The 8451-nt window shown below is 36.5% G+C and overlaps 1 pseudogene; it reads right to left on the reverse strand.

The window, feature by feature from the left end:
- Positions 1 to 1682: 1682 nt before the first annotated feature.
- LOC125473541 lies at positions 1683 to 8105 on the reverse strand (annotated as a pseudogene).
- Positions 8106 to 8451: the final 346 nt, after the last annotated feature.

Genomic DNA, 8451 nt, shown 5'->3' on the forward strand with positions numbered 1-8451 from the left:
CAGGTTTTACAGGCGAGGGGTTAGAACTTTTGATAATGAAATGATTTTGAAAAGCTTTGTTTTTACCCACTCACTTTCTGTTTGGCGCCCCTCTAGGTTCTAGTTAGAAGCAGCTTTGGTGGTTCACGAGGACTTTACAGTGGTCTGACAGAACATCACAAATGTAGGATCACCTTTGGGTGTTATGTAATTAGTATTCGTTCTTCTGGACTGCACTTAGGTTTTCTATGCTCAGATTATGTTTATTCCACTTGGTCTCACACTAGTGTGTTACTTTTACTAGTTTATTTAGTAGTTTGGTTTTATTTATTCGTACTTTTATTATTATCTTTTGCTTCCGCACTGTGCACATGGCTACGTCACCCTCACGTGACAGCCAGCACGCCTTGATTTCGGTCGGGGTGTGTCAGTAACCTTGAGACTGAAAAAATTTGATAGTCCCCAAAAAAATTTGGCCAGTTGAATTTTCTAGGGGTGGTTCGGTATGAGATCATAAACTGAAAATAGGATCCCGAATCCCAAACAAAAAAATATCGTGACGGGAATTTCAAGACCAATTCCAAACCGAAATTTCAGTATTTCCAATTTTCAGTATTTCGGGATGGATTGGAATTGCGTTTTGGGCATACATTTGAGATTTTTGGGATGTGAATTAAAATTTGGGCCTTTGGCTTATTGAGCATAAATTTGAGATTTTTGGGTTGTGGACTAAAATTTGAGCCTTTGGCCTACAATTTTATAACACAATTTCATATCAATTGAAATTTAGACTTTTTACCTATTACCAATTTGAAATTTCTTACCAATTGAAATACCAAATCATTCTTACCAAGTCAAATTGACGTTCTAGAGTTCTAAATTACTTATTCATACTTCTATTTATAATATAGTCTACTCTCAAATTACTTAAATTCAACATTCAATATGTATGCAACCAAAATAACTATTTTTGGTTTGGTTAGGGATTCCGAACCATTGAACTTGTAATCTGCGATTCACATACCAAAAGGTTCAGGATCGGTTTAGTATGCATCCCAAAAATTTCAGTATTATCAATTTGAGAATTTTTTGATATGGGATCGGGATTTTTTTGTTTGGTTTCAGATTTTCGAAAAAAAATTTCCAGAATTTTCTATTTTACATAAACTAAAATGTGTAATTTAGCTAAAAGTTTTCTTATAATGGTATGATACTAAAAGATTCCCGTTTGTTTTGGTTTTTTTTTTTTTTTTTTTTTTTTTTTGGTTAATGTGTTATAAACTTTTAAAAACACTTTTTAGAATTGATTTTTGTGAAATCAACATGGCATCATAATAAAGGGTTTAGGTTGCACAGCGTTAGGTTGCACGTGTGCCACGTTCAGCACAATAACATAAAAGTTGACGAAATTAGATGAAAGGTTGACGAAATTAGACGAGAGAATGACATTGATTGATGTATGATGGTAAAATTCATTGATCAATTTTTAACTTTACGAACCAAAATGATGAATATGCTATTTTCAAGAATTATTTGTGATAAAATCTAGTTTATTTATTATTTATTTATTACTTTTTTTTTTATTACTGAAATGAGAAAGCAATAATCGGCTTTGACTTGGATCCTAAAACTTACAAATTTGGTATAAAAAATTGTTCTACCTAACATTACACTTCAAAGAAACTAGCTATCTGATATAATAGTTTGAGCAAGATCACAGGAAGATTTTATTAGCAAAACTATATTGATAAAGACCACTAAAGTCACTCCAGTTTACAACAGGACAGCTTTGTAATCTATAAAAGGGCAAATCCTAAACGCATTCTGAGATCTACCCACTCTCACCTGTACAACCCTCCTCTAACCTTCAACGGCACCAATCATGGAGACAAAATCAAGGAAACGAAAAGCCGCCTTTGTACAAGTTAGAGGGAGGGGAAACGGAAAGAAAAAATGACACGAGCATGTGCTGCAGACCCTCATAAAATGAAGTTCTCCAATTAAGCACAAATTTTGTCACCTAGGGACGTTCGAGGTCATCGAGAATAAGGATGGTGGAAACAAAACTTCATGTAGACCGGTTCTAGTTCAAGCCTTCTGACATGTGCGCGAAGAAACTCCATGCAGTAGTCTAACAAACCCCAGAAAACTGAGCTTGCCATCTGAATGTCTTATCCAGTCCTGGAGAACAACATGAACTGGTACTGACGGGCTAAGTCCTAATTCCTGATGAATTTCAAATTATAGGAAGACTTCAGTTACCACAAAGATGATTTTAATGTTTCATTATTTTATTTACCTGTGAGAGAGCATACCGAGGCAAGTTCCTCTATCATTATTGGTCTGTTTCCGTCCTTCTCAAACAGCTCGTATGCTCGCCTTGCATGTTGTTCCCAGCTCTCCATCCCTTCCAGCTGATGCACACTTATGGCAGATGCACAAAATTCTTCGAAATCCAGCTTTCTATACCGAATAGAACTGATCTGCATGATACACATTTACGACCACACTCAGCTACAATTATTATTTTACTTGACTGGGGAGACATAGTTTTGATTAAAGATAAACTAAAGAGTATCCAAATTTAGCGACGTTACATTGTTGACGTAATCTAGAACCCGCGAATCCTTCATAGCATCGGTTGAGTTCCTTGTTACACCCTGCTGATGTACCAATGTTAATTGAAATGACTTCAGACATGGTTAAATAATAGAAACCAAGTAAAGCAAAAGTGCTAACCATCTTGAAGTTCTGCATAGTGATGAACCCACTTTTATTTGGCCCTAACAATGTAAATTGGTCCCGGAGATAAGCCAGCTGTGCTAGACTTAACGTCTTTGCAAGAGTCTGTCAAAACAGAAAGAAAATAATAATTCACTCCATTTGTCATTGCTTTGAGAAGTGTCAGATATTTACACTAATGACCCTGACAACCAGTACAATGTTTAGGTTGTCGGACTGCTGTTTAGACTAATCTGAAACCTAAAATAGAATAGCTCGGCTTCAACTCAAGGAAAAAATGCTAAAGCAACTGCCAAACCAAAGAGACACCACGAGAGACATTCAAATAGTATTCATGAAGCGAAAGTGATGAAAAGGAAGAGGGTAAAGAAACAAAATAGAACATATTAAGGTGTCACTACTCCGTAGTTGTATTACAATAGTTGCAATATTTCAATTTCAGTCAAATCCAAGACATCCACATAAAAGAGAAAAAGATGAATAAACTTGTTACTGCATACCCTTAATGCTGATTTTCATAGAGCAGATGAGCATATGTAAGCTTTAACAAGTTTGTACACTATCATATCCATCGGTATCTTGACCTCGTGATAATTGGCTAACCATGGATGACCTGAATACAAAAGTTGGCTGTCAGCATCCAAATTTCTAACCAAATTTTGAATTTATGACAAAGAAAATGACACCCATCACACCACCCTCGGAATAGATAGACAATAATAAGATCTGGCTTCTCCAATTAACATTCAAATGGGGAGTAAGAGTTGCAATCTACAGTCCAAGAATCTCAAGGCCGCTCATATTCAGAAGGAGCCGAAAGCGTGTCACCTTTAGGATTAGCAACTGGCGCCCTCCATTTGAACTTCAAATGGAGAGAACCCTTTTATAAAGAAAAAAGGTCAGAGTTGTCATTTTAGAATGTGTTTCACAAAGGATTGACACAAGATGGAAAAACAAATGGATATAAGCAAGTTGTCATCATAAGTACCCATTCGTAACATAGTCCTAAAATGGGTGATAAAAGAAGGGGCTTAATAATAAGACTCGGTGACTTACATAGAGCCTGAGCCGCGGTTAATCTCTTACGGTAGTCCTTGTTCAGTAGTCTCTTTACAAAATCTATTGCATCAGATGATAAAGAGGGCCAAGGAGCTTCATCAAAGCTCGGATCAGCCTTTAGTACAGCTCGAAAGATGCCAGACTCGGTCCGGGCCCAAAAAGGTCGGCTTCCACACAAAAGGATATAAGCAATTACACCGATACTCCACATGTCTGCTTCTGTCCCATATGACCTATGTAGAACTTCGGGAGCGACATAGTATGCACTTCCTACAATATCATTCAACCTCTCATCTGCAGAAACTTAAGTATTAGAGCCCAATGGCCTTCAAAATTAACTAGAGTAAGATATATGCTAGGCAGTAGTCCTCCGTCCCAACCTGGTTTTACATAGTCAGAGAGTCCGAAATCAATGGCTTTCAATGGGGATTTCTCATCGCTTGAAGTAAAAAGGAAATTCTGGAGCAGAAAAATATCAATTCGGGGTCAAGAATAAGGTATAAATAAGGACAAATAAATAATTTTTTTTATCTATCACATTATTTTTCAGACCAGAAGGAAATTTCAACAATCAAGATTACATGTGTATATCCAGAAAAGGAAGAAAATTACCATCATATGAGCTAAATCGTATTAAAGAAGGCATGGATACAGTTAGAAAAGAATCATATGGGTTTTTAAATGGCAGTGGTGCAGGATGTGAGGTGTCTCTAAATCGCAATAATGACAGCCAGTCGCTCGTACGACACTCCCAGAAAAATCAAATAAAACAAAAGAGAACATTAGAAGTGCTTTTAATGCTTTTTTCCACATTAGATAACAAATAAACTTCAGCAATTCTTGTTCTGCTTTCTTTCCCACTTAGTAAACAGCACGATTGCAGATTGAGTGGTTCAAAATAGAAATCAGTAAAACCTGTAATGCAATTCTCTTTCTTCTTCTTCATTTACCAAAGTCTATAAGGACATCCTTTATATCAGCAGATCTCCCAAAAAGTTTTAATAGAGCCATTAGGTTACTTCTTCCCCAAGGAAAACGATTTTCTGAATCATTCTTCAGCCAAATTTCATTTCTTATTGAACCCTAAAATAAGGGAAATATAAAATTTAGAACTATGTTTGTTACGATAAGATATCAGTTAATTCAATATGAAAACAAATTGTAATTGCATAACCAGTTAAAGTTGGTCAAAGAACAACAGCTAGAGCAATATTTAGATTAATTGCTTACACCGGCATTGCAGCACTACATATCAAATTTTAATGACATATAAAAATCGAGCACTACAAAGAAAGTGAGAGTAAAAATCAAACAATTTGAATCTAAAGAAATCATAGGAAAGAAGTTTCGGAATCCAAGATATTTTTCAATGAGCAAACGTGATTGGCGACATTCAAATTTAAGAGTAAAACAGGAAAAGTCATTATTACAAATACTTTTAGTTATTATTTACTTTTTAAATCAATTTTGAGTATATGCAGCTGCCACAATAAGGTAGTATGAACGGACTGCTAAAGATATCTTTTATGAATGAACTACCTCTGGCTTGAGGTCCCGGTGAACTACGCCCTGGAGATGACAGTAGGCAGTTATGCTTAAAATCTGAACCATAACAGCCTTTGCATCAGCCTCAGAATATTTTCCTCCCCTAGAGAAGAGAATGAAAAAATGAGTTTTAATGATACAGAACAGGCTAGTGACTTTCCATAGAGAAAGAATTGTGTTCTTTTTTGTGGCACAAAAGAAAAACCTATTAGAGCAGGTACCTTGAAAGTATGCTATCCAGCAGTTCACCTCCTTTGCACAATCTGGAGAAAATAACATTGAGTAAGCTCGAAAATCTTTAAAGTCTAAATTGTGGCATCACATGCCCTATTTCTATACATAAATAGTTTCCTGTAGTAGTATATGATATCCAGCCAAAAAGGAAAAAAAAATGAATCACCTAAACGATTCAGCACTTGCTACTAGAACTGCTCATTACCCCAATAAAAATGATGTGCTTAAAGTGCCAAATCTGACCGAGTACTAAACTTATTCTGCTGGCCCATCTCTATATTTTAGAAAGCATCGGATTGATCATACCGATATCTTAAACATGGCCATATTAAAGTTCCGCTACAATGCACCATGTTTATGTAGCAAACATATTCCAATGTTTATGGTATCAACAAAGACACGCACTAAAGCTAAGTCCAAGTTGTTTTCACGGGGGTTCATATATATGCAAGTTGCCGCATGTTCAACAGACAACTTTGTACCCAAATACGGATATAACAAAAAAGGAGAAGATATTAGGATAATCATATCACAATCTTAAAAGCTAGTAATTCTATTTAAAAAAAAAAAAAAAAAAAAACAGAGAGAATAACATAAGCCACAAGCATCATATGAAATGGAGTTAGATGCATATCCAGAAAGTTATAGCTATTACAACTTACTCCATCGCTACATAAACATTGACATCGTCTTCATAGGCTTCATAGAACTGCACTAGGTTATTATGAGTTAGAGCCCTTAGGATCTTCACTTCTCTTCTTACATCCTCTATACTAATTGCCGTGGTCATCTGCAGAAACATAATTCATTAGGCTAATGAAGTGGAAGGAAACATGGGTCCCCTAGAGATCCTCACGTTGTAAGAAAATGACTATAGCAATAGAAAAATTTATAAAGATTTTGTCTGCTTTGAAGTTTTGATAAAATGTCATTACCATTACTACATACTTACAACTTTCCTTCACATCAAGCCAAACAATATAATGGTCCTTCGCTAAGAAAAAGTACTAAAGCTATTAGCCACAATACTGCGACGCTGCACTGGCTTCACTACGAGTGAGCATCAATTATACATATATGTTAATCACCTTCATATAAAATACCATCTTAAACAAGCCACGCAGGAAAAGGAAAGCATGTATGTATTCAACACAAAACACAACTTCCTTTAGGACCTGATTGACATGATACATTCTATATCATACCCAATGGACTAACAAGTAGAAAACATGCAACATTCGAGTATGCAATATCCTCTTTGAGGTAAAATCTAATAAACCTTTACATCCTCCAACAACTTTCTGATATTTCCAGCACAAAGCAACACAGTCAAAACTTAATCAAAGCCCGGAGATATTAAAGATAGCAACAGAGTTCTATAAATTTGTAATATAGGATTAGGAGGTATGGGCTAAAGACCATTAACAACAGGAAATTAAGGTTATATACATATTGGACAGAAGCAATACAATCAAACTTCTATCAGAACTAAGACAATTCAGTTATGAAACTGCATTTGAAACAATAACAGAAAACAGAAACGAAGTTATTCAACAACAAAAGACAGAAGGCATGAAAATCCGACCTTTGACTTTGGAATAACCTTGACAGCCACATCCTGGCCCTTCAAGCTTCCCTTCTTGGCCTTGGCAGAGCAAGTATACCCGAAATGTCCTCGCCCCACCTCGTCTCCAAGCTCATAATGGCTTCCAAACTGTTTTGAAAACCCGAAATTCTTGTCCAAGGCAACCTCACACTCACTTCCCTCAGGGATTGAGGCCTCATTGGGCTTCACAGAGCCGTGCCTCCGAGCAAGCAATGCCCGAATGTGTTTCGCCGGCGACGGAGGCGGGAATGGCCGCTTAAATAACCGCAGAGGCGTGGAGCTGACGCTGGAGTTGGCAGGAGAGTTCTTGAACAGACTTGGCAATGGACTCGGGCTGTAAAATGGGAAGTTGGAGGATTTTGAGGACTGGGAATTGGGTGCATCATAAGCCTCGTTTTCGCCTGGAATTGTAAGGTCTTGAGATTGGGGTTGTGGGTTTTCAGTGGGTTTTCCATGACAGAGTCCCATGGGTTAACAGCAGAGCTCCAAAAGGGCAGTGAGTGAAAAAATAAAATTTACAGATAATATATTCAAGGGAAGGGAGAGAATTCTTAAAGCAGAAGGACTGAATTGATCAACAAAAACCCAGAAAGGATATCATCAAACTCCAAAGGAATTTGCAGAGCAAAAGAGAGATGTCCAAGAAGATTAATCTGAGAAACTAAAGGGAAAAGCAATGCAACTTTTTTGTGATGATACAAACAATGACTGAGAGTCTGAGAGAGAGGTGATGGGTGAAAAAAAATAACCTGAACATGAAGGAAATTGTAGGTTAGGAGGAAGGGGAACTGATGGTGGGAAGCGAAAGCAAAGGGAAAGAAAACCCAACAAAAGAAAAATTGCAGGAGGAAGGAAGGAATGAGATGAGAGGGAGAAAAGAAAGTGGGGAAGAAGATGCTTAGCAGAGGCAGCAAGAAAAGAAAAGGTAGGAAAAAGGAAAAATCCCGATTCCTCCTTTTTCTGCTTTATGTAAGCTTTACTGATATTGGTATCTACGTGTACGTGGCAATGTCACTTTATTCTTAGCAACTCTTGTACAACGGATTCACTCTTCTGTATTATGCACGTCTTGATCTAATAATTTTAATTTACGTTTATAACGAAAAAAATATTAAGAAGATCTTTTTACAAGTTGAAGTCTCTTCCACCTCACAGGTTGATATTAATTTTTGTGCCAACGTCTTTTATTTTTTTCTTCCTTTTTCTTTTTGGTTTCCTCTCAACATCCCTCTATTGGTGTCTAATAATTAATAATAATGAATGATAATTATAGAGAGAAGTGGGGT

The sequence above is a fragment of a genome, unplaced genomic scaffold (genome assembly GCF_019419815.1).
Source record: "Pyrus x bretschneideri cultivar Hongxiangsu unplaced genomic scaffold, Pyrus_bretschneideri_v1 Contig9, whole genome shotgun sequence".
Lineage (NCBI taxonomy): Eukaryota > Viridiplantae > Streptophyta > Magnoliopsida > Rosales > Rosaceae > Pyrus > Pyrus x bretschneideri.